Source organism: Peromyscus maniculatus, chromosome 11 (genome assembly GCF_049852395.1).
Source record: "Peromyscus maniculatus bairdii isolate BWxNUB_F1_BW_parent chromosome 11, HU_Pman_BW_mat_3.1, whole genome shotgun sequence".
Classification (NCBI taxonomy): domain Eukaryota; kingdom Metazoa; phylum Chordata; class Mammalia; order Rodentia; family Cricetidae; genus Peromyscus; species Peromyscus maniculatus.
The window spans coordinates 63657925-63685899 of NC_134862.1; the positions used below are offsets into that span (position 1 = coordinate 63657925).

At 42.4% G+C, this 27975-nt stretch overlaps 1 protein-coding gene across 1 annotated transcript in view; it reads right to left on the bottom strand.

The window, feature by feature from the left end:
* Window positions 1-27975, bottom strand: part of Cacna1e (calcium voltage-gated channel subunit alpha1 E) — a 466977-nt gene that overhangs the window by 243856 nt on the left and 195146 nt on the right. The window lies entirely within an intron of this gene.

Sequence of the window (27975 nt, forward strand, 5' to 3'; positions counted from 1 at the left end):
TCTGATTTTTTTTTAAAAACAAATCTATGTAAAGGACAAAACATACTTAGTGGTATATTTAATAGGGGTTCCAGTTTTTTATCTTTGTTTCAAACATTTGTTAAGTTTGAGGAGGCTGAGGCAGGAGGATTGCAATTACAGATCCTACCTGGGTGTGGTAGTTTGAATGTCACTGGCCCCCATAAGCTCATAAGGAGTAGCACTATTAGAAGGTGAGGCTTTATTGGAGTAGGCATGGCCTTGTTGCTTTGAGGTCTTCTATGCTCAGCTATGCCCAGTGTAGCCTCAGTTCACTTCCTGTTGCCCACAGATCAAAATGTACAACTCTCAGTTCTTTCTTTCAACACCATGTCTGCCGGCACACCATGTCCTGCCATGATGATCATGGACTAAACCTCTGAAACTGTAAGCCGCCTGAATTACATGTTTTCCTTATAAGGGTTGCTGTGGTCATGGTGTCTCTTCACAGCAATAGACACCCTAAGACAATGGGCTAAAGTGAGTTTGGGGTCAGCCTGGAAATTGTAAGATCTTGTCTAGGCCACACTCAGGAAATCCTGCGGAAGAGGTGAGGAAGGATTGTAGAAGCCATAGAGGTCAAGGACACCACAAGAAAATAGACCACAGAAAGAACTGAGCGGATCTCACAGAGACTGAACCAATATTATGGAGCCTCTATGGGTCTGACCTAGGTCCTCTGTATATATGTTATGGTTGCGTAGCTTGGTGTTCTCGTGGGACTACTAACAGTGGGAGTGGGGGCTGTCTCTGACTCTTTTGCCTGTTTTTGGGACACTTCTCTCCTACTGGGTTTCCTTGTCCAGACTTAATATGAGGGAATGTGCCTAGTCTTATAACTTGATGTGCCATGTTTGATTGATATGCTTGGAAGGCCTGCCCCTTTATAAAGGGAAAGGAGGAGGAGTGGATCTGGGGGAGAAGGGAGGTTGTGGGAGGGACTGGGAAGGGGGGAACTGCAGTCAGGATGTAATATGAGGAGAATAAATTAAAAAGTAAAAAGAAGACTGAGCCTAGACTATTTGAGACCTGTGGTCAGTCCCAGTGCTACCAAAAAGTGAAAGTGATCCACACTGCAGAGTCAGGTAAGGCTGTCTAGCCCCAGTTTTCTCTCTCCCCTTCCTGGGGAATGATGTCTTAAAGCTGGGTGGGTTGGCCCCATGCTTACTTTGACACTTTCTCAACATAGAAGGATGATTTTCTCCCTCTCAGGTCCAGAATGCAGTACACAAAACATCTGCATCAGAATTGCCCCAATGCCTGGTTGACTACAGACTCCCAGCCTCCTGTGGTAAGGCCACCATTTCCCATTTTAATAAGAACCACAGATAATTTTGGTGCATACAAAGCCTCAAGAGCCACTTGGAGCCACGGAGTCTGCTTAGGACATTAAGCCTTCTTAAAAATACACAAGGAACAAGCACAGTGACCCAAATGACCAGCCAAACTCTATGAAGGGTGGCCCTTTAAATGGCTGTCATTTGCTGCCTTCTGTGGATGACAGATCTGAAGAATGGTTGGTACTCCGCAATTACTAATCTATCTAGGGTCAGCCATGAGCTTCTCCATCTCCTCTACAGCTCACTCAGAGCCACAATAAGACAGCAACAAACATTTGTTATCATCACAGGCTGGAAGGAGGGAGAGAAGAGAGTGAAGGGGCCATCTATATCCACACTTCCAGTGTGTACCAGCCCACCACCGCTACCATTTGTAACATGTCCCCGGCAATTTAGATGAAAATAGAGTCACAATGTTACTGTAATTGGATATTTGCATCTTTGCTGCTGTCCTAATTTAGAAGCTGTATGCATTCTTTATTCACAGCAGCTTTATCCGGTTATATATGCAACCACAAAATTCATGCTCCAAATGTGTACGATTCAGTGGTTTTCTCTATATTCACAGAGTTGTGCAACCATCATTATCTAACTTCAGAATACTTTCACCACTTCCAAAGGAAGTTCCCAAAGTCAGACTCAGAAAGACAAACAGCACATGCTTTATTGGACTTATGAATTCTAGATTTTCTAGAGATATATAAAATCAAACCTGTACATAGGACATGGGAGCAGAATGACAGCAGTCTGGGGACATGAATGGGAATAATCATAGAGGGAAGGAAGACACACACAGAGAAGTGTATGAATACAATGGGAATAACAGGAGAAGGAAGAAATCAGAGAGAAGAGGTATGAATACAATGGGAATAGTCCGAGAGGGAAGGAAGACAGAGAGAATAAATACAACCAAAATACACAACATACTGTATGAAACCTATCAGTATGCACAATAAATATCTGCCAATTAAAAAAGGCACATTATCACTTCTGGTGTGTTTTCTTGCTCACAAGGAGGCAAAGATCACTCCACTAGGATATATCTATCCTAACTGAGCTGGGATTTGAACTCAAGCTCCTGTGCTTTGTTGCATTGATGACAAGGCCCTCTGAAATCCCCTTAAGCAAGTATAACATAAAAAGACCAGCCATTGCGGGTCAGAAGTTAGCATGTGTTCCTCGGCTCTGTGTGAACGCGTCCACACACTCTGCAGCTGTTGCTGAGAACTGTAGCTCACCCCAGAACAGAGCTTTTCAGGACTGGAGTCTCTCATTAGCTAATTAGGTTGTTCTTAACTAATCTAGGAGCTGAGTATCAGTTTACTTCTGTTTGTCTTCTTGGCTAATGCTGCTACCATTAAACCAGAAGCCAAGTCCCTCCCTTTCATCATGTGCTGTCCACTCCCTAACAAAGGAGGCTCACAACTCCTCAGTCTTCTAATTCTCCAACCCTACTCCTTGAAAGTTGCCCACCTTGTTTTCCGGCGTGTGGTTTCTGGCATGACCACAGCAATAGAATGGTGTGTGTTCCAAAGTAGAAAACAGCATTTTTGCCTAAAACCCTATTGAACCTGAGGATTCTCAGACCCTCAATTGCATCCTTTGAAGTCTTTTTGCCTGTACACGAACCCACCATCTAGTTCTTATAGATATATAACTGGAGTTCTATAAGAGGAGACAAGTAACTAAGTAGAAAGCACAAAACATTGATTATTTAATGTAAATTTTATGTGACAAAAAAGTTTTCCTAAAAAGAAACAAATGAATCCCCAAGAAATGACTCTGATTGGGTTATTCGTATTCCAAGTTCAATGAGGAGCAGAATGCCACACAAAACTGAACGGTAAGGAACCAAGTGCAATAATCCAGGTGACACCTTTCAAGGTCTGTTCATTCGGGTTCCTCAGGGAACTAGCATCTTTGATGACAAGAATTCTCCTTCCCTCAAGAGAGAGAAGGGGGGGGGGTCTATAGGACATATATCTAACACCGGGCTGTAGGACTTGCTTCAAAGAACGTTCACCAAGTGCTTTTCCCACATACTGCTCCTTAGATTCCTGCAGCTTAAAATACCCAGAATGTTGAGGCTGTGTTTGCAGAATCAAGCAGCATTATTTTGAGTCCTATACCTTCCCAACATTCTCCCCCTTCATAGCTGTCATTCAATTCTCCATTCACTAGCATGTTCAATACTCACCAAACATTACAAAGTGACTACTCTCAGGCACACAAGAAACAAAAACATATATATTAGCATATATATACATACATATATATAAGCATATATGTATATAAAACTATTTACATACCATCCCACCATAGATCACCGTCTATGAAGGGAACATGGGGGAATAAACCTTAGACTATGGTATTGGAAATAGTGGTGCAGGACAGTCTACTGGTGAGGGAGCAATGGGCCTCTGTTGTTTACTCTGGGCATGTATGAGACTATTCACGCTCCACGTAATGGAGGTATTAGGGTACCAATAGTGTGAGTTTTGCACTGACCCTTGATCTTACTTGTAATAAACATTCTGAAGCCTCTACTTGTTCACTGTGCCACCAGCACACAAGACATAGCACCCAAAGAGGAGGTGTTCGCTAAGCACCTATCCAGAGTGATGTCAGAGACAGAACACAAACTACACAGGACACTTTTTAGAAGATTTCAAAGACCTGACATCAGACTTCGCTTTTGTCCGATTTTAACTCAAGACACGGAATACAACGCCATTGCATATATCAAGTTTACATATGGAGATTGAAAGGCAAATCTCAGCTCTCAGAGATTTGTCTTCTATGGAGGAAAAAAAAGTAAATTTTAATAGGAATCTTATTCATGAAGTAATATAATGACTTTTTATCAAATATTCAAAAGTTACTGTTCTGAAGAAGGATTTCTATTAAGTCAGAAAAAATCTCCATCTTTTTTTTCCAAGTTGCTTACAACTAAGGAATGTTCTAGTGGGACTTGGAAACTGTAGGACACCTGGGGTTGAGGAGCTCACATACAGCATCAGTAATGTTAAAGCATGATTATAGAAGGGGGAAAGATGGACAGTGATAGAAACTTACTCCTGTGAACATGGTACTTTTTCGCTTAGCTTTCAAAGCATCATTGGAATAGCTTGTCTGACTTCCAAAATTCATACTCCCCTTTATACCTACCATCCTTCAATCTGTTCACTGACTAGTATTGGCCAACTCACTAGTAAGGCAGCAGGCACGCAAGGATATCGCCGCTTTCCTCAAACCCATAAGGAGAAACCTGGGTGCAGTAGAAGACACTACCACCAACCATGGGGGTGAAGTTCAGAGGCAGCTTGGGCAAGGGGGAAGGTGGACGGTCATGAGAAGGAAGCTGTCATAGTCAGCTGAAGAGGTGACAGCCAGAGAGCTGGTCAGGGTGATATAACAATAGGCAAAGAAGCACATTCAAACAGCAAGGGGCATGAAATAGCACAAAATTCAAGAGCTACAATACAAGTAGCCGAAGCTGGCGAGCTAGAAGGCAGACTGCTTATGACAGAGTCAAGAGTGATCTTGCACTCCGCTGGAGAGAACACTGAGCCACTGAAACCCTTTGAGCAAAGCATTGTGCCGTCAGTCCCATTGCCTTTGTGAAGTCATGCTTATCGTCTTCTACAAGATATCTTTCAGAACTCAACAGAAGCCTTTTCAGAGTAATACCTTGTCACTGCGCAGATGTTCACTCTGTTAAATCTCGGGATTTTGTTATTCGCTTTGCTTTTATTAGGTGATGTTGCCCAGTTTTCATGATTAAACAGTCTTCCCATGTTCTCCTTGGCAACCCCCTATTATCTTCAATACCCGGATTGATAAGCATCACCTTGTCTGTGGCTTTACTTCCCTCCAAACTTCCTCCTTCCACACTCCTACGATTCACTCTATAGAGCATTCCTATGGTATAGTCCAACCACTTCTTAACAGTGTCTCTCTCCCATTAGAGTATAGATCCTAGGAAGGCAGAAATTGCATTCTAATTTACACATGAATGCACATTTCCACACAACACAGGAAAAACACTCCATTTAGTCAGTAGTACTTTACTGAACACCTGCTCTGTACCAGACACAGCACTGGATGCTGCTATTCAATACGGTACCAGAAAATGAAGGACACTACTCTCATGCAGCACACGTAAATGTACGTGTAATCTCTCAGTATCCATGGGGGTTGGTTCTAAAACCAGACAAGACTCTAAGAATATGCATGTCTGTTAAATGAAATATCATGCTATTTGCATATTCTTACACATATCCTCCTATATACTTAAAAACATCTCTAGATTACGTTTGATACCTAATATAGACATTATGTAAACCATTATTTCTCTATTATCTATAAACTACTGACAAATCTTACATGTCCAGTACAGATATGATTTTTAAAGAATATTTTTCACATAGGATTTATTGAATCCATAGATGTGGAACCCCAGGAAAAACAGAGGGCTGACTGTGTAGAATTAAAACTTAAGTTCCCTTGGAGTAGAATTTAACATCCTTTTCAGCATTCTGTACACGAGGAATCAAAAATAACTGTTTTTTTAAACTTACAAACTAGTTTATTTATAATCATATCAAATGACAAATCACAAAAAGTTAAAATGGTTTCAAGCACCATGAATTCAAATACCTAAAACTCTAAGATGTACATCTGGTGGAGTGTGGACCAAATGGTACCTTCCCCAAACCCACAGTTATTTTATCACACACAACAACAACAGTCCAGGAGGGCTGTCTCCTGGCAACAGCATCCATAGGGTCTTCTGCAGAATCAGTGAACTAGAACTTGGTGCTAACTCTCTGTTCCTTCTTGATTTATTTATGAGTGTCTCTTATCAGCCATCTCTGCTGTTGGCTCTTAGAAAAATGACAGCTGCCGTTTTTGTGGTCATACAGTCATTCAAGAAGCATGGCAAGTGTGGGACACGTGTCAGCTTGACAATCCTCAAACTAACACTATGAATTAGGCACTTACCTGAGTAAATCACTCAACCTCTCTGTGCCTCTGTGTGCCCATCTATGAAATGGCCACAGAAATAGAATCCACACTGTAGATGTCAAGGAGTCATAGGAACTTAAGATGTGAAGTACCTGGGCAAAGCTTAGCAGGTACTCTACTTTCAAACACTGGATGGATGTCACCCTCATCATCATTTCATTTTAACCATAAGAAAAGTGAGGGCCGGGCTAGGGAGAAGGCTCAGGAGGAAGCTTGCTGCACAAGCATGAGGGCCTGTGTTCAATCCCCAGCACCCATGGAAAAGCTGGACACACCCACACACTTGGGCATTGTCACACCAGCACTGGGGGCAGGTTGTAGATTGCTGGATCCCTATACTCACTGGCTAGGCAGTGAGAAAAATGGTGAGCTACGGGTTCAATGAAAGACCCTGTCTCAAAAAGGTAAAGTGGATAGCAATAGAGCAGGAAACCACACACATGGGCTCACAGACACATGTGAGTATACACACACACACACACACACACACACACACACACACAAATAGTAAGACTCAGTGAGAAAAGAAATCAATCCAACTTCTTTCACAGATAAGCACATAGAGTACACACTGTGACTTTCTCCCCCCACAAATTCTTAAAACACCTTTTATTTGCACATAAAAACACTACACCAGAGAGCAAGGCGGCCAGCAAATTTCAGAGTCTGATAAACCCCTCAGGTTGCAAAGTGAATTCAATCAGATTTTTGAAAAGAAACCCTAGTTTTAACATTCTTGGACTCAGACTTCAGGAGGCAAAGGCAGGATGTTTTCTATAAGCTTGAGAGGAGCCTGGTTTACACAAGTTCCAGTCCAGCCTGCATAACGAGATCTTATCTCAAACCAAAACAACAAACCCAGCCTCCAAACTCAAAAAAAAAAAAAAAAAAAAGCCCACAGCTCTAAACATGGGCACATTACCAGGAATGCTCTTGTCTGTAGAAATATCAAGCAATTGAAATCATTCCTCCTGGATCCCCTTCCTATATCCCCATCACATTGGACCAGGGAACAAGGGGAAATCTGCCTACCAGATGGGAGAAACGGGGATAGCTGCTGGATGAGCAACAGTACTCGTTGTAGATACCTATGCCTGGGAGGAACAGCAAATGCCTTCTCCCAGATGACCAACATTGGGATAAGCCAACTGCCGCTGGTCACAGCACTGTCCCTGTCTTACTCCAGTGCTGTTTGAGTCTTTCTCCCTCCAAGCAGTGTACCCAGATGTGACAGGCGGGTAGAAGCTGGCATCACAGCCAAGATTTATCAAAGACCCAAACAAGTTCACTACCACAAAGAGAAAAAACAATGTTGATCAAAGAACTTGAGCTCCATAGTAAATGCAGACAATTAATAGCCTAAAGGAAAGTGTGAGGATATCGTGAGCATTTTGAAAAACCATCCAGAGATAATGCGAGTGAAACTTTCAACAACTGAAAATGTTAAAAAAAACCATCAAGCAGACTGAATGGCCAAACAGACAGTTGAATTAGAGAGCTGGAAATGGAATTGAGGAATGTTCCCAGAATCCACACAAAGCCATAAAAAAGTGGGGGGAGGGAAGTACAAAGGAAGATTTTGAAAGGATTTATGGAGAGTTACAGGATCAGCCAAATGAATACTAGAAATACAGAACAAACAAAATGAAGGGATGGCAGTATATTTTTAAAAAAAAATAATTAAATAAAGCAGAAAAACTTGAAGGGTGAGGGGATGCATTTCAGAGTACTTCTAGCAGTGACTACAGCTCTTAACCTTTAGGTGGAAGGAACTGCCCTCCCCCTAAAATGCCATGGAGAACAAAAAATAAAAGTCACCACATAAGGCACAGATCAGTGAAACTCAAGAACAACAGAAACAAAGGAAAACATGCAGCAGTTTACAGAGGGAGGGGAGGAAAGTTCTCTGAAATGCAATCATCATTTGAAACGATGTCAGCCACAAAAGATTAAAAACTAGAGAAACTAACATGCTACGGGACAGTTGATAGATTTGTGAAACCTGAGGCTGCACTAATAAAATCAACCTTGGACCAGAGGGTGGAGCCAGCAACTAGTTGACAGGAAGTAGCCATAGAGAGTACTGAGGAGCCAGGAAGATGGATAGAGAGACACACAGGAAGGAATAGGGAGGGACTTGGAGTTTGGTAGTCTTTTTGGTTTGGGACAGTTTGCTGAGATGCTCTCTTGCTGGGTCTCTCTGTTGCTTCTCAGCCTCTGAGCTAGTAGGTTTTCACCCCAACATTTGACTCCCAAGTCCTTATTGGTAAGTAGACTGATAAAGACTTAGTTAAAAATTACATTCGGGGGCAGCAGCAGAACCGGTGCTGGTGGGACCAGAAATCCCACCAGGCTGGGACCGGAGCAGTGGGGTGCTGACTGAAGAGGTCACAGGGTCACAGATGGTAGTTAACATATCAGTAGATTCCAGTGCAGCCACTAAGTGAACAGAAAAATAACACTAACAGTTTCTTAAAGGAATGACCTTTCTCTCTCTGCCTCTCTTTGTCTTTCTCTGTGTGACTGTAATATGTGTATATATATATACATTACATGTGTATATATACATATATATATATATATATATATATATATATAGAGAGAGAGAGAGAGAGAGAGACTTAAATTTCATCTGATATTTCAGTGTCTTCTCTGTATACAGAGTCACCACTGTACGTCATCCGAAAAGACTGGCTGAATAAGCAAAGGATTATCAAAAACCTCCATTCTCCATTCTCCAGTTGTCTAACTGTTGGAATCACTGGGGTTCTACTTACCCTGTCTAAAATGTGAATAATTTTTATAAATTCCAAATTTTGGCTGAATTTTGTTCAAATCCAATTTCCAGCAGATATTATTCTGAACATGTATATGTTTTAAGTCTTTTCAACAGATGAACCAGTCACCATTGGTCCCTAATGCTATCACCTTCCTGTTTTTACCTGTTACAATCACTAGTCACTTCCTTTTCTTGACATTTATTTAGATAGCCTATCTTTTCCCACCCACCCTGTTTTCAATTTCCCACTGTCCTTTCATGTAGCCGGGGGTTGAGATTTACAGGTTCTATTTACATTTGTCCTGGCTGCTATTGATCAGGCTTACTTCTACTCTACCTTCTAGTCACTGTATTTTCTAATTGCTTCTTTTCTCTCCCTTCTTGATTTTTAATGGATTTGCTGAACTTTGTTACTTTATTTCTTTACTGTTCGCATGTGCCCGTGGCTTCTATTTCAACTTGTGGAACATCACACTTTCTTAGCTGCAATTATCAATTGTATTCTCATCATGACTCATTCTATGGATTTTTGCTCCATAAATTTCCTAAGTAAAGGCTTTGTTTATATGATCACAGCACATTCCACCCAAATCCTATGCTTATGATCACTGCAAAAATAAGTAATTTTATTGTCAAACTTTTTAACCAAATTTTTTCCAGTGACATTCACAAGTTCAATTTTAATCATTTACAGAATAAAATCAATGCCCTTTTAGTGTGTTAATTAAATTAAAACATTGATCTATTATTAAACTCATTGACTGTTATTCCTTATGCCCTTTATAAAAGTTATTCATCTTCATTCTACAAGGAACATCTATCACTGAAAAGCTTTAAAGAAGGAAAAATATGGCCTTGTTCACTGCCATTATTTGATGTCTTCTTAGCAATGTTGGCCAGTGTAGTAAGAAAATATATATATACAGGCAAATGAGAAAGCAATAATAGTTGTTTGTTGTTAATATAATTTGTTACACAGGCAATTTAAGAGAATTTATAGAATTATTTTAACTAATAAAGGACTTTGGGATTTCTGAATATAATATCAACAAATAAAAACAATAATGTTTATATGTACACTAGTAACATTTGAGTGGAAATACAAAAATGCATTCATCACAGCAGCAGAAATTAGACAACATTGGAAATATGAAAACAAAAGGTTCTGAATGGAGAACTCTCCCAAACTGTCATAGGACCAAAACTATGTTTCCATTAGTGAAGAAATAGTGCTAACACTTGACACTGCTAAGTCAGTCCCTCCCATTCTAGTCAATAAACCCACTTCATTTCCAACAAAATCTTAGGACTCTGACACATCAACTCTAAGTTCATATAAAACTATGCCCAATATCATTTTTTTTTTAAGAAAAGGGGAGATTAGCTCTATGAGGCATCAAAAAAGCATTATAAAAGTGCAGTCTTTAAAAATAGACAATGGGGTAGAAGATAGAACCTGAGAATAGAGTGTGAATATGGGAATTTGATATATAAACAAAAGTAGAACTAAAATCAGTGGGAAAGAAGTAATTGGTTGTTAAATGGAGCTGAGAAGCTATGGGGAAAATATAGGTATAGTCAAATCTCACATCATACATACAAATAAGTACTATATAAATGGGGACATAAACATGATTAGTATAACCTTAGAATATACTAGAGAATATAGGAAAATATTTTTATGACTATCCTGAAAAAGAAATTACCAAAACCCTTGTCATATCTTCATCAGAGTTTTGGATTTTACCTACACACTCTTTGTGGCTCACCACTATATAATGAAATGTAGAATTTGGCTGCCCAAGAGACAAGGAACTCAGTTCAGGACTTAATGGAGCAGCTTTATTTCTCCTTTGTTGGCTTTCAGGGACCAGGGCATATTCAGGAGTCTCTACTCAAAATGAGCAAGGCCGAGAGATAAGTTGGGTGTCTCCAGATCAGGCATCAGCCTCATACTCTCATGAGCTTAAGGATATAAGGACATTCGTCAAAGGCAAAGAAAAGTCTACAAAGTGAACTGTAACTGGGTGTTCTCCCTGCCCAGTGAAGGAGCTATACCAGGAAACAGAATTAGTAGAGTAGCAAGGAGTAACTAGGCTAAGATCTAAAGAAAAAAAAAAAATGTCCCTCCCTAGAAGCTTTAGAATACCTTGATGCAAAGAAAGGAAGAAATTTCTTTCCCTTTAATGCTTTGAAACATCAAATCAGCCACCCATCTTGAAGATAGCCAATAGCTAATTTAGAACAGATAGACTCCAATTTATTAAGTAATCTGATCCAAAACAAAAACGACAGTCTAGAGTTTAAATACATATACCTATGGGTAGCCATTTCTTTTTCCTGAAGAATCTGCAAAAGGAAGATCACATGCAACCTGCTCCACCCCTGGGGTGGTACACACAGCCTAGGACCACTGACCTAAGAAGAAGCCTCTGACCTTCAGTATGACGTGCCACACACACAAACACATAGAAACCACATCCTGTTGCCCCAGCATATGGGCCATGAATCATTCACAAAGCTTCTGGATTAATTATTCATCCAAACCAAACACCAAACACTTTGCTAATTGTCCAGGAAGAAGTGGGGGCTGGCAAGTGGGAAGAGAGATTAATTGAAGAAGAAAGAATCTGCCCTGCAAACAACTGATAGTACCGAGACTTCATTTATTTTAAACAGCACAGTGACAATACACAGAAAGAAAATAGCCTCCTCTAAGTTAGTTGGGCAAGTAACACCGACTGCCTCAGAAACACAAGGGGAGACTCACATTGTTCTCTCCCAAGTTCTGATCAAGGACACATTCTCTGTCACTCTATTCTGTACCTTCAGCCACAGAACTCTTAACAAGACTGTGAGCTCGGCACCCACACACTCAATGTCAATGGCCCTAAGAGTTGGTGAAGGCTGAGATCCTACTGTGTGGGTGCAATAAGGGAAAATACACCCCGAGTAGAGCATGGGTGAACCTGGAAGAAGATATAGCCCCTCCCCTCAGATTGATGGGCAGGATGCATGGATCTGGTTTCTAACCCCTACACTGACTTTGAATTTGTTTAACCTCTATTATAGGTCCGAGACTACAAAGCACCCTGGAGAGCCAGGGAAAGGGAAGCATAACCCCACTGTCAGCCTCAGCAAAGAAACAAGAGGCACATACACGCATACACACACACACACACACACACACACACACACACACACACACACACACACACACACAAGCACAAGAGGAATGGCAATGCTAGCTAGCCTATGGAGGAAAGCCACATAAATGTTAGGTGTACAGTAGAAGGCTATTTCTCTAAGGAACCAGGTCTCTCACCAGACAGACCATCATAGAATGGACCTGCTAAAGGCAAGAAGCATTTTAAAAATACAGAGTAATAGCAGTATAAGAATATGGAAATACAGTTTGAGACAAGGCAGAAACAACAGAACCCAGCTTTGCTTGGGTGGAGAAACCCTGGTTGCAGTGATAAGACAGGCGGGCAATGAGCATCAAGAGGAGAAGAGTCAGTTGACAGAAGTGTTAGATGCCTTGAGATGAAGAATTTTTCTTTCTATTTCTAAGGGGAAAGAAAACTTTGTCAAAAGTAAAGAAGGTATCCAACCAAGCATGTGATGGGCCAGAGGGGGAGTCTGACATTAGAAGTCAATTTACTCTGCTATTTTAGAAACTGGGCCCACTGATGATGACCACATTGTAACTAAAGACTTCAGCCCAGAGGACCTCTGGAAGTCCCCCCAAAATTAGGTCTGACCACTCACCCCAAAAAATCAAATGAAAAAATAATGGTAGAAGGACAGTTGACTATCATCCCTAGTCTTGCATTTGATTTCTGGGGCCTCTGGTCTAGTGTTCTCACTATCATATCAAAGTACAAACAGGCAAAGAGAAGAATAAAATCTCTGTAACCCACTGTGTACAAAGCTATCAAACATAACAGAAAATAGAAAAATCTGGATGACAGGAGGGTAAAAGCCAAATAAATTTTCAAGCTCACAGAGCTTGGGAGGTCACTTAACAGAATGGGTCAGAGGCTCATTTGATAAAAAGCTATGGTCCCTTTCCCTAGAGGACAATATTCCCACATACTCCATTATATATAGTAACAATGTCCAGTCCAGGACTCCCTAAAGTCTCTGCCTTCTAGCCCTTCCAAGTTCTAGTGAATAAACTACATTCAATCAGGGCCCTAAGTGGACACTGGCAGGGCCTGGGATAATCCTGGCATCCAGAACCCTCTCCAAGGTCTCTTCCTGATTACCACATAGACTACCAATTCTGCTGATAGAAATGATGGTGTTGGAAAGGACATTATTTTGTAAAAAGAATTTCCTGTGCAACAGGAAAATGTCAAAGATGTAGAAACAAATTTAAAGTTGGGGGGGAGGGCAAAGAGAGTACATATTCATGTATGTGTGTGTGTGGTCCTAGGATGTCACTATAAAGAGACAAAATAGGCCGGGCGTTGGTGGCACACGCCTTTAATCCCAGCAGAGCCAGGTGGATCTCTGTGAGTTCGAGGCCAGCCTGGGCTACCAAGTGAGCTCCAGGAAAGGCGCAAAGCTACACAGAGAAACTCTGTCTCGAAAACACACACACACACACACACACACACACACACACACACACACACACACACACAAAGAGACAAAATATACCCCCTTTATAATCCTTTGGTGTCTCATTTTGCTTTTACTCTATAATAAATGTGGGGGGGTATCTTTCCAAATTCATTAACTAGGCTTTCCTTCCTCCTCTTTATATAAATACAGACAAGTCTCAGTTTTTCCTATAGAGAAATGAGTCTGCCCTCAAACAGCAGGCCAGAATTATTAGTAAAACAAAGGTTAAATCTCTGTCCTTCCTAAGGCAAATTCAGCTTCAAACATCCATCTCAGACCAAGCTTTGTCTGCCATACTGAGGAGCTGAGAGGTCAGGGATGGAACTCCCAGCAAAGAAAAGACCAGTCTGGTCAAGGTGGGGGTTAGGGATGTTAATGAGATCGGAAGGGGGAGGGTCCCTAGAGCAGCTTAAGGAAAGGCAGTGGAATCTAGCCCTGGGGCAGTGTGCAGAAGCAAGTTCTGCTTTTTTCAAAGGAAGAAATAAGCTTGTAAATCCTTCCAACAAATTCACTGACGAAGAACAAAAGCTGTTGGGGAGCATCACTGTCATGCTTTTGCATTCAAGATTCCCCTCAGAATGATATACACTATGAAGAACATAAAGCATGGATACAGATATAGTCTGATGAAAGATAACCTGGGCACACACCTGGACCCACAGCCTGTCTTCAAGAGGTACAAAGTTTCCTAACGCTCTCATTTCTTATTCTTTCTCTTCCCTTCCATCTTATTCCCTCCAGGCCAGCTGTTCTCAGGAGCATCATCAAGCTTTAATGGGCTCCCTTTTCTGCAGCACTGGGACCAGAACACAGATAACGGTACACAGTATTCTGGTAACATCTATTGAACACTGGAAGAGAGAAGAGAACTGTGGACAGGGGATGGTACCAGCAGCAATGAAGGAACCAGAGGATTTCAAATATCTCCTTCCATCAAATCTTAACCCTTTTTAGGTTAGCATCTCTCAAGAAATTAAGACTTGGGAACTCTATTAGCCCAACATTTCTACTGTCAATGAAGATCACTACCAAGATTTTATTCATTTTTGTCTGGATGGGTTTTCAATTGCAACACATTATTTCTAATTAGGATTGAGTATATTTGACTATGTCAAATAATAGAATAAAAGAATATGAACCATTCATTACAAAACTATTAAAGTGTTAAGTTCTTCCAAACAAGGAAAACTCACCACAAAAGCAACTAAGAGGCAACACAGGGTGAGTGAGATGGCAACTGCCACAAAGCCAGGTTCCTGGAGTTTGATCTCCAGGACCCACATGGCAGAGGAGAGAGCCAAGTCCTTCGAGTTGTCCCCTAATTGCCACCCATGCGATGACACGCATTCATGGGGCTGGAGAGATGATGTAGCACTGGCTACTCCTCCAGAAGATTCGGGTTCAATTCTCCACACCCACCTGGGAGTGCACAACTGTCTGTAACTCCCATTCTAAGGAATCCAATGTCCTTTTGGCTCCTGTGGGCACTGGTCACACAAGGAGTGTGTAGACATGCATGCAAGTAAAATACACATAAAAAAATAATTTTTACAACGCAGAAATTTTTAAAAATTTGTGTGCACATGTGTATGCATGCACATGAATTAGTTACTTGATTTGAACTGCTTTGAAGGAAGCAGCTCTTCCTGATCCATTTGCAGGACCCTATACAGACGACTGTCCACTTAGGAACTTAGCTGCACTAAGGAGCACCGTGATTGAATTGACACCCCAAAGGACTATCCCAGTACTACCACCAAAATAACAATTCCTTCTCCAAAGACCCATGGTAATCATTTACTCGCTTCTCTATTTACCATAGCTACACTCACTCACAACAAAAGTTTAACTCTTCGACCATCTTGATACAAGCTAACAATAGAAAAAACATGAGTAAATGGATCAGCTGTTTTCCCTCTGAAACTGGTTCCCAGACCCCTGTGCTTCCAAAACACAGAGTTCAGAGTCTGACAGGTGTTAACCAGCAGGGTGATCTAGGCCAACATAGCAATTCGTCAACAGCCTCAGCTGGCTAACCACTGCTGGTCTCTGTGATCTTGAAGAGGAGGGGAAAGAAACAAAGAATGAAACAAGGTAAACTGGTTCTCATTCTTATCATTGAAAGTCTCACTGAGACATAGTAAAATGATTTAATGGTTTCTTACACTTGTACCTGTCAAGTATCAATAGTTGATGCTTTTGAGGAGGGGAAAAGCAAATTCCCTGTAACTTTGCAGCCTCCTCACTGGACTCTGTTGTTCTTGCTGTTTACTAATAGGCCATGTATATAGTAAGCACTCAACAAAAGGTTTGTAGATAGGCGGAATGGCACATACCTATTCTTAGGGTCCTTTCTTCAGAATTCATAGCGATAAAATTATATATTTAATCACACACACACACACACACACACACTACATCCATCTAAAAGCTCCTTGAAAGCAGGTATCTAATTATCTTTTTATCCCCAGTTCTTAACAAAAGTTTTGTGCATGTGCAGTGTTTATCTAATAATGTTACAAATAATCAAAAGAAAAAATGTTACCGATCTCATATGTCCGACAATATATGCATTCTATTCAATACTTGTGCAGACAATGAACAGATCATCAGTGGGGTGATACTGTTGCCTAGAAGGAGCTACACAATTAGGATCAAGTCTTCTGGTCTTGTTGCAACTAGGTTGAGCTACCTGTAATTATTTGTGAACAGGATGCCAACAGATATTGTGTACATCACTTACATTCTAAGAAATTAAGAGCATCCCTCCTTCATATTCTTACTTTCTGGCTCTATGTAAAGGATAAAGTCATGAGATACGGTGGATGAAAGACTCATAGGTTAGAGCCTTCATCTCTAAATCAGTAAGTGGAGAAAAACCAAGTGAACTATTAACAAACTTGTCTGTTCAAGGAGCAAGAGATAAGCATTTATTATGTTAACTCATGAAATTTGAGAGGTTATTTTTAGAACATTTAACCCTGCTCAATCTAGATCATCAACCCTACAAGAAAAAATATTTATGTGTTTTAAAATCTGAGATTCAAGTAAGATAAGCAAGTTGGCCAAAATGACACCTCAGTAGAAAAGCTGAAGTTCAAACTAGATCTAGCCAACACTGAAGTCTTTAGTCTTTTGAGTGGGTTATGCCACCATGGTAATTTAGTGTTGGTGAGAGGTTTATGAGATCACTAATCTTGTACACTACACCAAGTTTACCCTAGGCCACATCATGTCTTCTAAATTTCTCTATGACCCAGATTAACAGTAAGTTCTATCTAGGTAGGGTCCATGACAATTTTGTTCATTTGCTGGTATATTCAGCATCCATGTTAATACCTGGCACTCAGTAGGCACCTAACCCACAACAATTTGTTAGGTGGATGGAAAAAAGGGAAGATGGATGGGAAGGATGGAAAAGAAGTGCTACTAAGAACACTGGTTCAGAGACACAGTCCTTGAGAGGTGCCTCATGCTTGAGTAGATGGTCCTATACCCATGAACACACAGGCAACACTAAGTAGACTCAGTGAGGGTAAGGAGGAGCACATGAAGTTGGGAAGGGAAGTGGCAGGGAGATAGGGAAGGAATTCAAGGGGACAGAATGGGAGGTCAATTTGATCAAAACACATTACATGCATGTATGAGAGTAATAAACAAGAAATCTGGTAAAAGAACACCAACTTCCTAGTCCACACTCCCCCATCCCCCCACACTCCTGCAATAAGAGCCAAGGACAGTGAGAGCTTCACAGACTTTAAATTACACCTTCTTTCCTGGTTCAGATTCCCCTGTGAAGTCTCTCAGCTTGTGATGAATCTATAAATTTGCACTGGTGAGTTTCAGGAAACAGAACCGCATCTTTAAAAAAAATAAAAAACCAACGTTGCTCTCTTCTCTCGAGCAGTAATCAATGCAACATTTATGTTCAAACTGAAAAAATCCTCAGAAAAAGATATGCTCTTTTATGACCCTAAGATTATATGAAAAGAGGAAAAAATGGGCAAGTGGCCAATAAAAACGAAATGATCTGATGGCCTGTGTCTAACCAATGGGAAAAGACATTGGTACCTAAGCCAATTATGAAAGATGTGACCCCAGGCAGTTATCTGGGTGTTAACCCAACTGACATTTTTCCCTTCTACTCACTCTTAAAGACTAGACCACCCCACGCAAAACTGGGCTCAAACCAGGCTTCAATGTTCCAGTCTCCTGTGTCTGTTCCATCCATCCATTCTGCTCCATTCAACCTGCTCTGCTCCTGAGTGTACAAGCTATGTCTAACTTCCACTAACTTCTTCTTCTTCCACCACACTTCCACAAGACTGAACACTAGCATCTATCTTCAGCAGTAGGCAAGTGTTCTTCCAACTAGACCCAAGAGTGTTAGACATCCTTCAGAGTTCCGAGTCTCCGCTCTTCGTCTGTAACAATGAGTTAGTGTCTTCATCACTTTTCTGTTTCTGTGATAAAATTACCATTAACAAAAGCAATGTAAGGAAGGAAGGGTTTTATTTGGCTTCCAGTTTGAGGACAGTATAGTCTATCGTGAGGGGAAAGTCATGGTTGGCCGGAGCTTGAAGCAGCTAGCTACACTGCATCTAGGGTCAGGAACCAGATGAAGATAAATGCCCATGCTTAGCTCACTTTCTCCTTGTAATGAGGTCTAGGACCTAAGCCCAGGAAATTGTGCTGTCCACATTTATGCTGTGTCTTTCTACTTCAATTAATGTAATCAAAATAATCTCTCACCTGTAAGCCTATGTCTCCTAGGTGATTACAGATCTTATTGACGATCGACACCGAGCAGCACACTTAATTACAATGGTTCAGAAATTCTTGATCTTCCTAATTCCAAAAAGTTCAAGCCCCACTACATTTGCTGGAGGGCTGATATCAATGACTAAAACTCCCTATTCACCCAACTCTGTTTAGTATAGGTTAAGGATACCTAAGCATACGGGAACTAAATTGGTTGCCCATAGTTACACAGGTAGCAAACAGCATAGCTGATGAGTGTGGATTTACTTAACTACTAAGTCCCACTTGTTAATCACTATGCTTTGCTGACTCAAAGAAAAAGCCACCATTCATCAATAATGCATTTAAATGCACTTGTATCTATAAATCACAATACCATATACAGACTTTAGAAAAACTATACTGGGATACTGACATGTGGAAACATTATCTGGGAATGGCCAGTGCTGGATGAGGCCACAGATTTGCTCATCCATTACAATAATTCCAGGAGTTTCCAAAGTCCCATTGCTCCTAGGTTGAACATTACTAGAATGACTGATAAACCCTGAGATCCAATCCTGCCTAAAGTTTACATGACCATAGTTCTAATATTTGCATCCCTAGGAAATGTGTTACTGTTCGGCTTCAGTGTGGTTCAGTCCAGTAATTGCTTGGGGAAGCTGAAACCCCAGAAGCTCCTCCCCCTTTATTTGTAGAACAGCCTGGTTAAACATTGATTTGTTCAGAGTCTCTGAAAGAGGAAGGACCTCACCCAAACTCCATTTGTTCGCTGGAGAGGAAGGACCAGATGTCCAAGTTATATCAATAGACAGAGCTCTACAAAAGAAACAGTTGAATATACTCTTGGAAAAGAGGACACGGAATACAAGTGGTCAGCAGAAAAGACTGGGGCAAGAATTTAATAGTCCCCATGTCTATCATCACAGTCAGATATGAAAGACACATCTGAGAGGCCTGCTCTATAACGACATCACCTTTAGAAAGAGAATGGGTAGGCTCCATTTCCAGTTCTCGAATGGAGAGGGGGAGGTGGTAAATTACAGGGCACTCTGAGTTCCTCACAAAGAGCCCCTAGATCACAACATGTTATATTTATCGTGGTTATTAACCCGAGTTCAATTAGGATCCAGATTCAGCATCATGATGTGTCATGAGCTTAAGGAGCAGGGAGAAGAGAAACATCCCATAAACAAGCATGTGGGTTGGCTTGATCTTTTGACTATTGTTCTACTTGGAAAATAAAATTCATAATAATCATATAGCAATGTTCTCAGCAAAGCATTTTTTAAAATAATTTCTCTGTTGAACATTGAAAATAAAAGCCCACACATTCATCAATTCTTACCCATTATTTGAATCAGTAGGAGATGCTCAACGCGTGATCTTAGAGGGCAGGAGCTCCATCTCCACTCTGGGCAGGTTAACAAGTCTTTACAATGGAACAAGCTAGATTATATGGTCTAGAGGACTGTTTTTGGTACAGTTTCAATAAGTTAAACAAAATTATAGCTGAAGGCCAAAAGAGGAGCTATGGGGGATGAAAGAGATGAGATTCTTTGGGGACTCAGTCCGGGTTCCTAGTTTTAAAAAGACATGGAGTCATCAGTGACATTATTTTCTTCACCGCAGGCAGTGCCCCTCCCTGAAGATCTGTTCACTGTCTTGTTTGGAAGCCTTAGTGGCCTCACACAAAAATATCCCTTTCTTCCTTCAGGTCACTGTCACCACGAGTTCCCTGGAGTCTTATTCTTTCCCAGTTGTGCTTGGTGCTTCCTATGTCCAATCCAGCATACCCGCCCTCCCCTCTGCCTAAAGCTCTCCTCACACTTCCCCTCCTTCCTCCTTCACCGCCTCAGCCTCAACATCATCATCATCGTCAGTGTCTTGACCCTTCTCCCTTCTGATTGGGTCTAGGATCCCAGAGCCCCAACACTCCTCTCTGCTCACTGGGCACACTATTACACTTCAGTTTAAATTTGTATCTCTCTACTCTGCTAGACAGCAAACTCAAAAAGACAACAGAGACTATCAGTGTCCATTCCTGAGTCTCCAGCAGTCAGCTTTATGTTTGAACATGGGATGTGCTCAATAATATTGGCTGCCTCTTCTTCCTTTCTCTTGTCTCCCGACTCTTCAAAAGTCATCTTTCCCTTCAAATTTCAAAGGTCTGTCCGTATGTGGGTGTCAGGTAGGCTTCAGCCTCAGGGGGTCAGGTCACGGAGGTGCATCATTCAGACTCTCTCCTCTCACTCAACGAAAAGCTTAGCTAAACCGGGTCAGGTTTAGCTGTAGTTCCCCATGTCCAGTCAAACAGTCCTGAGGTGAGGACTGGCTACAAAAGGTCGGGCTGGGCTCTGGGAGGGTCAGGATGCAGGATGTGCCTCCCACGGTGATGCAAATCACTGCAAAAGCGTGGCTGATGGGAACTGAAGTGTGAAGCAGTCATACCTGTCACTCTGCCTCCGAGTCACTGTCCCCGAGTGAGCGGGAGGCCAGGGAGAAAAGCCATGGCCTTGAGCCCCTTCCCTAAGCTATCTTGTCACCAAGGCTGACAGGAAGAGTGGCAGCCGAAAAGGAAGGAGTTGAAAGGGGGAGGAAGTAGGAATTTAGCTCCCCTCTGTGCAAGGGCTGACTGGGAGGATGCTCTTCTCCTCTCTCTGGGTGGCCCTCTGACCTCTAAGGGTTTTCTGAGACTCCGGGAAAGGGATGGAAGACAAAGAACAGGAAAACTGAAGAAATGGGGCTCTAGAGGACGGGAAATACTCATTGGTAATAAAATTCAAAGTGAAAGCCTCCTTTTCAACTTTTACTCTTGGAATTTCTTTGTTGTTCTTGCTAATAATAGCTGTGGAGGACTTTCCCCCGTGTTGATAAAATTAGATATACTACTAAAAAGAAGCGAGAGCTATCCTATTGTTCAATTTTGTCTTGGCACAAAGTGATAGTAAAAGAAACTTTAAAAACAGCTACAGTTTCGGAATTCACAATGGTTTCAGCGAAACTCTTCTCCTTCGATGCGATCATGAGCGAGAGAGAGGTGGCCGTTCTGAAGGAAGTCCACAGAAACATGGCAGCTTGAACATTCTCAATTTTAATATTCTCTTTTCTTACAATGCTCAGGGGGTCTTTGTCTGCAAAAAGCCACCCTCTAGGCCCTGGCTCATCGATCCTACTTAGAAGAGCCTGGACAAAGTACTTAGCCACTTTTTTCTCTTCTGTGAAAAAGTTGGACGAATTTACCCTTCTCCCAGATATAAAAAGCAGAGACTGTGATTGAACAACTCAGACCTGACTTCCTTTTATTGACTCCTCCATCACACCAGCCCACCCACTTTTGTCTTCTTAAATCTGTGCTGTCCCACCTCGGCCTTCCCTTTGAAAACCACTCTATCCTCAGCACATCTGCTACTTCCTGGCTTCACTGACATTAAACAGTGCCTCGTGTCTTCACATTTCATACCGATGCGTTTATCCTTAACTGTGGGCTATATTTACAACACAGACACAAGTTACAATGTCTACCCAAAGCAGAAGACGTATTTTATCCACATAATGGAAACACAGACACCCCCTTTAATTTCCATTCTGCCTTCAGAGTCTATAGGATGAAGTCACCTATTATACCGTCTACTTGGCGAGCACGCCGCCGCATTTTCACGGCCCCTCACTCCATCTCTCACACATTTGTGTACACGCATCTAACGGCACAGGGTTGGGAGTGGTCTGCAGAGGGTGCGCTTCGCCAGTTTCATTCCATCTTGAGTGAACATAAATCCAAGAAGAAAAGCCCCGACCCAAGCTGCCTCAGCATCACCAAGCTTTCTTCGCTCCCCTCTGCCTTTTCCTCTTCTTAGCTTCCACCACAGCCAATTCTAGCCCCACTCCATTATCTCCTGACTAAACATCTGCCCGTGGGGAAAAACAAGAAGCCTTGGAGGAAAAGAAATTTTCTAACACTGAAACCTTACACCTGGAATTAAGTCAGTGCTCAATAAGTATCTGTTCAGTGAACCAGTGATATATCTCAACAGGGAAAAAAAAAAGATAGACTTCGGCATGAGAAAAATCTGCCTACTGAACCAGTGACTAACTAGCTGCCATTTGCTAACTGGCATTCTCATTTGGAGCCTCCCTGAATGTATAGAACTCGGAAGCAATCTTGAAGCGTCACACACTGCTCTTTGTCTACCTCTACCTCTTTCCCTGCATTGACCTCTTCATTCTGAAAATAAAAATAAAAATAAAAAAATTCTGCATCAAAACTGCATTTCTCCCACCATACAACTGGAACAGAAATCATGTTCTGATCAAAGATGCTGCTGCTGGAGTGCTTCCTCAGTGTGGAGCTCGAAATGCACAAAATGCCAGGGAGGAGGTGGAGGCCTGCCAGAGAAGCAGCTCCCAGCTCTGCTCAAGAGGGAAGAATTTCAAAAGCAGTGGAGGCTGAGGACTTACAGACCTCTCCAGCAGCAGTATCAAGGACACTAAGTTCCTAGGCCCCAGCTTCACTGATGCTGGGAAACTCAAAGCCCCTTGGGTCCCCTGGCTCACTGTCAGTTTCCCATTTCCAAAATTACAAGCCCTCTGCCCCCTCCCTCTACTCAGCCTTCCTTTGTCCCACCTCTGGCTTTGGCCCACCCACAGCCACAAGGATGAGTAAAAAGACAAGTCCGTAAAAATCCCATGAGGCTCCCTGACATGATTTGCTATATAAATACCCAGGGCTATCGCACTATTACTGCAGGGATTTGAATCGGGCTGGGGGGCCCCTGGGGCTGCATAAGCAACACCTCCCCCACGTTCTCAGCACCAGAGAGACAGGGCTCCCGGAGGAAAACTGTGCTTTCCTCGATCTTTAGCTGCTAGGGAAACTCATATGTTAGGGCAGCCTTCTTACAGAAACCCTCTAAAAATACCTATCGATGTATATTTAGCTCCAGATATCATCCTCCTACAAACAGGCTTTGGGCTAAACCACTCCGTGTGGTGTGTCCCACTGGCTGGGAGCTGGGGCTGCAGGATGGCTGGTCCCGCTCCGCTCCGCTGCAGCATCACCCTGCCCACGTTTCTCTTTGTCTTCCCTCTCTCTTCTAGGTGGAAGAAGCTGGAGCTGAAGATAGAGATGGTTCCCTTCTCTTTGCCATGCCTTTCCTCAGAGGTGATCTCAGGGTAAAAGAATTTTTTTTGAAGCCTGGTGCAGCGTCCAGAGCAGAGCTTTAAGCAGGATCCCACCCCCAGCTTAAAATCCTCAGGGCTCCCTTGATGCTCTCGGGTTCAAGCGTACACTTTCCTGCATAGACTAGGCCGGCCCTTGTGACCTCTCCAGAAGTGTCTCTCACGACTCCCCTCAGCAAGTCCCTAGGGATGCCCTTCTGTCTGTCTCCTCCTATGTCCCCACCCCCAAACATTTACACATAGCATTCCCAGCAAAGCCCTTCTTCCTTGGCAGCCTTATATGTCCGATCCCTTTGTGTACCTCGGGACATTTCAGTATTATTTCCCCAAGATTCAAGAGTCAAGTGTGATGATGCACTTCTTCTGAGTGCTTATGGCATGTAGGCTCACTGTCCTGAGGAGGAACACTTGAAATATCCCACCCACACCTAGCACTGTGCCCAAGACTGTGCATACTCAGTTATGTCTCTTCAATATCTCCTGAGTGGGTGCCTAAGCCTGGTTGCAGATACCTTAGCAGAGGCTCAAGACACATTCATGCATACTACAGTGTCTACACTGCATGTCCACTCAAACAGGCCATTGCCCACTGCACAGTTTATCACCACGATACCAGAGCATGTGCTGAGCTAACTGACATTTTTAATGGGATGATAGACCAACCATCTGAGGGCAGCTTTGAACCCAAAGAATAGCCCTGTAATAACATCAGAACTGCAGCACAATTGAAAATAAAGATCCCCCAGGTGTAAGAGGAACAGCATACAGCTGGGCCTGAACCAAAAGACGTACATAGGAAAGAGAGAGCATTGAACTTCTTCAACTACATTGGAAAGCTCATAGAATCTCTGAACTCAAGGGCTACTGTAGCCCAGAGAAGGCACACAGACACTGAAGGCAGACAGGCTGGGTTCAAACTCTGTGTTTATCATATTTAACTGCCTCCCTTATCTGCAAGAGACCCAGCCCAAGACCCCCAGGAGGCACGAAGAACCACAGATAGCACAAAACTCCACACATCATGACTTTCCCTGTGTTCCCATAGCTACTTGCCTACAATAACATTTACTTTATAGTTTAGACAGCTTTAAGAGATTAGCGAAATTAACTAATAATTGTAATACAAGTTCTAACAACACACTAGAAAAAATTGCCAATATTAATACATTCACAATTAGGGCCATTATTAAGTAAGGAAAACTGAACACACTTTTTGCAATACTGTGAAGGAGGATCTGATACAGAAGTGCTATTGCCTTATGGGCAGGTTTGTATACACAGCATGGGCACCCTGGACAAAGAGTTGGTTCATGTGCCAGGCAGGATAGTGAGGAATAGCCAGACATCTTACCATGATACTCAGAAGGGGATGCCATTTAATACTTATGAATCATCTACTTAATGTTTCCAGGCTGTGGTTGACCACAGATAACTGAAACTGTAGGAATCTAAAATGAGGATAAAGGGAGAGTACTGTAGCATTCATTTGGACACAACCACATTCTGAAAATTTTCTGTGCCTTATCATAGTCATCCCTAAGATGGGCCTGGGAAATAATTAAACCTAATAAATCTTACCTGTGGTACTACTTTTATTAGAAATGTCTGTGAAACGCAGGCTTTGGCCCATGGTTTGCTAAATGCCAAGTGTTGTTATAAGACAAATGATGTAATACTGAGTGCTGCCTTCTTTCTCCCTGCTGGCCTGCGCCAGCTACCTCTAAAAACCTTGATTCCACTCATACCACTAGAGAAGCACTTCCCTGGGAGGATATCACTGAGAGCCCAATATTTCTTGTTATTCTGGGGTATCTACTCTCAGCTTCCATTTCCCTAAAAGTGTAAGCTGGGCAGATGGAGCTATAGACACAGATCTCAGTGAGACCAATGGGAAGGAAGGTACGGAGACAGCCTTTTGCCTCCCCAGATCCAGGCTTCCCTCAGCTCTTCTTGTATCCTATAGAGCACAATAGACTTTGGGAGTGGAACAAGTGACCCATCAGAATTTATTGGGCACTAACTCTATTCCAGACACTGGACATACAGGGATGAACAAAGATCATAATCACAGATGTCTCCCCATTTACTCACTCTCACCAATGGTTTAGGGGTGACTGAGTTTTTATCATCCCCTATCATTCTCTGTATATTTAGGTTCAATAACTTCCTATTAAGATTAGCATATACTAGTGATTTTAAGTAGTATAGAATATTCCAGAGTTTAAACATAGAACCTCCTGAATTATTACTGATTTAAGAGAGAGCTGAAGTTCTGGTAGATAGACATTCATTTCAAGCAGAGATGAGAATACATTGGTTAGGGTGTTTCTCAATCAATAATATCCATCTTGCCAAATAAACAAGTGGATGAACTAATGAGTTACTAAACAAGCCAGCAAAGGAAGAAGTCAGCTGGACCTTTTGGTCTACTTTTCTTGCACCAAATGACATTACACTAAGAGCTGACATGCTTTCTTTGCCATAGAGCAGGGCGCTGTATTCCAAGCCCACAGACTGAAGTCTCAGAAGGACACAGGAAGCTTGCCTTCTCTAAGCCACACTTGCAGCCCCAGCTTTGAACTGGAAACACATATATGATGATGTGCTTCCCTGCTGCACTCCATCCAGTGTTTCTAGGGGACCAAAGGAATATGAGTCACCGAGATGGATGACTGTAGAGCCTTAGGGTAGCAAAGGTATGAGAATAAAGAATGTTGAAGAAAAGGCTTAGAGGCAGAAGGTGTGGGCTCAAGTCCAAGATAGAGTGTCTGCTGCTTAGACACATTCCCTCTCTGAGCCTTGATGTCATCATTTGGAAGATGAGGACAACAAGATCCCTGCTGTAGTCTAAATGCCCCCTGCAAATGCCCCTGTTGAAATTCAAGCAGCACTGTAACATATCAAGAGTGGTACCTTTCTGAAGTGGTTGGGTCTTATGGATACCTCTCCCTAAAGCATATATTAAGACAGTTATAACAGGAATGGGCTGGTTATGGCAGGAGCAAACGTCTTGTAAAAGGAAGAGTTGGGTTAGTTTCCCTCTCTTCTTCAGCATATGATGTCCTTGGCTTTGGGAGGACACGACAAGAAAGGCTTCATTAGATCCCAGTGGTAGCTCTTGAGCTTCTCAGAATCATGAGATCTAAATCTCTGTTGCTTAGAAAACACTCCATGTCTGACATTCCGTAGTAGAAAGTGGACTCAGACAAGCCCTTTTATGGGTTTGTAAGGGTTACATGAAATCATTGACATAAGCAGACTCTAAACCATGCACAACTTCATCTTACAAGTCTAAGAATACTAAAGGCTAGGGGTGGCAGACAGAATGTGGTGACTCCAGTACTCCCAAATGCCTGTCTCTTAGCAACAGGCTAATGATGACAGGTCTCATGCTAAGCCAGCTGTCTGATGTCACAGCACCCACCCTCCCGCCCCCCACCCACCACCAAAACTTTGAGCTGAGATGTTGTGCAGCCTCAGCCCTGAAGCACTATGTCATGCTCTAACACTGTCACCCCCCACCCCACCCCGTGCCCAAGAGTAGAATGTGAGGTGACACCTGAAGACAAGGTGGGAAGGAAGAGCTGTCACCAGGGATAACTCTGGATGCAGGTGTCAAGAAGGGGGGGAAAAAAAGGAAGGTTGTGTGGCCAAGAGAGTGGATGCATGGAATAGGCTTAAAAGATATTAGTCCTGCATCAGAGGGCATGATCTAAACTCCAGGATCCGCCACCAGAGAGCAAATGACATAACTTCCCTGGGTACTGAGAACTCACCTCTGAAGTCTGTTCTGCTTGCCTCACTAGTTAGTACCACAACATATTTAACTAACGTTAAGACCCCATAACACCGTGAAATGCCTGGTAGTTTAATACACCACTATGAAAGAGGGAAGAAAGCACCATCAAGCTCTGCCATGCCAGTATTAGAAGACCTAAGCAGGCTTCAGAGATAGTATGCCTCTTAGCAGCAAAGCAAGATGGTAGCTGAACATGTAGGTGTAAGACAGTTCAATTACACGTTCCACTGCGGGCATGGGTCAGAACCCTATCCCTCAGCAGTCAAGAGCACAGTGAACTCACTGCCTGGAAGCCATTTGTACATAAACTGAGAACTTCTGCTTGTTGGAATGGGAGCAGGAGCAAAGTCTTATTGGTTCAACTAGAAAGTATCAGCTTCTCCAGGTCACCCAGAGAACCATCAGAGTCTGAGGCGCCACCAAGAAGGCTGGGCAGACAG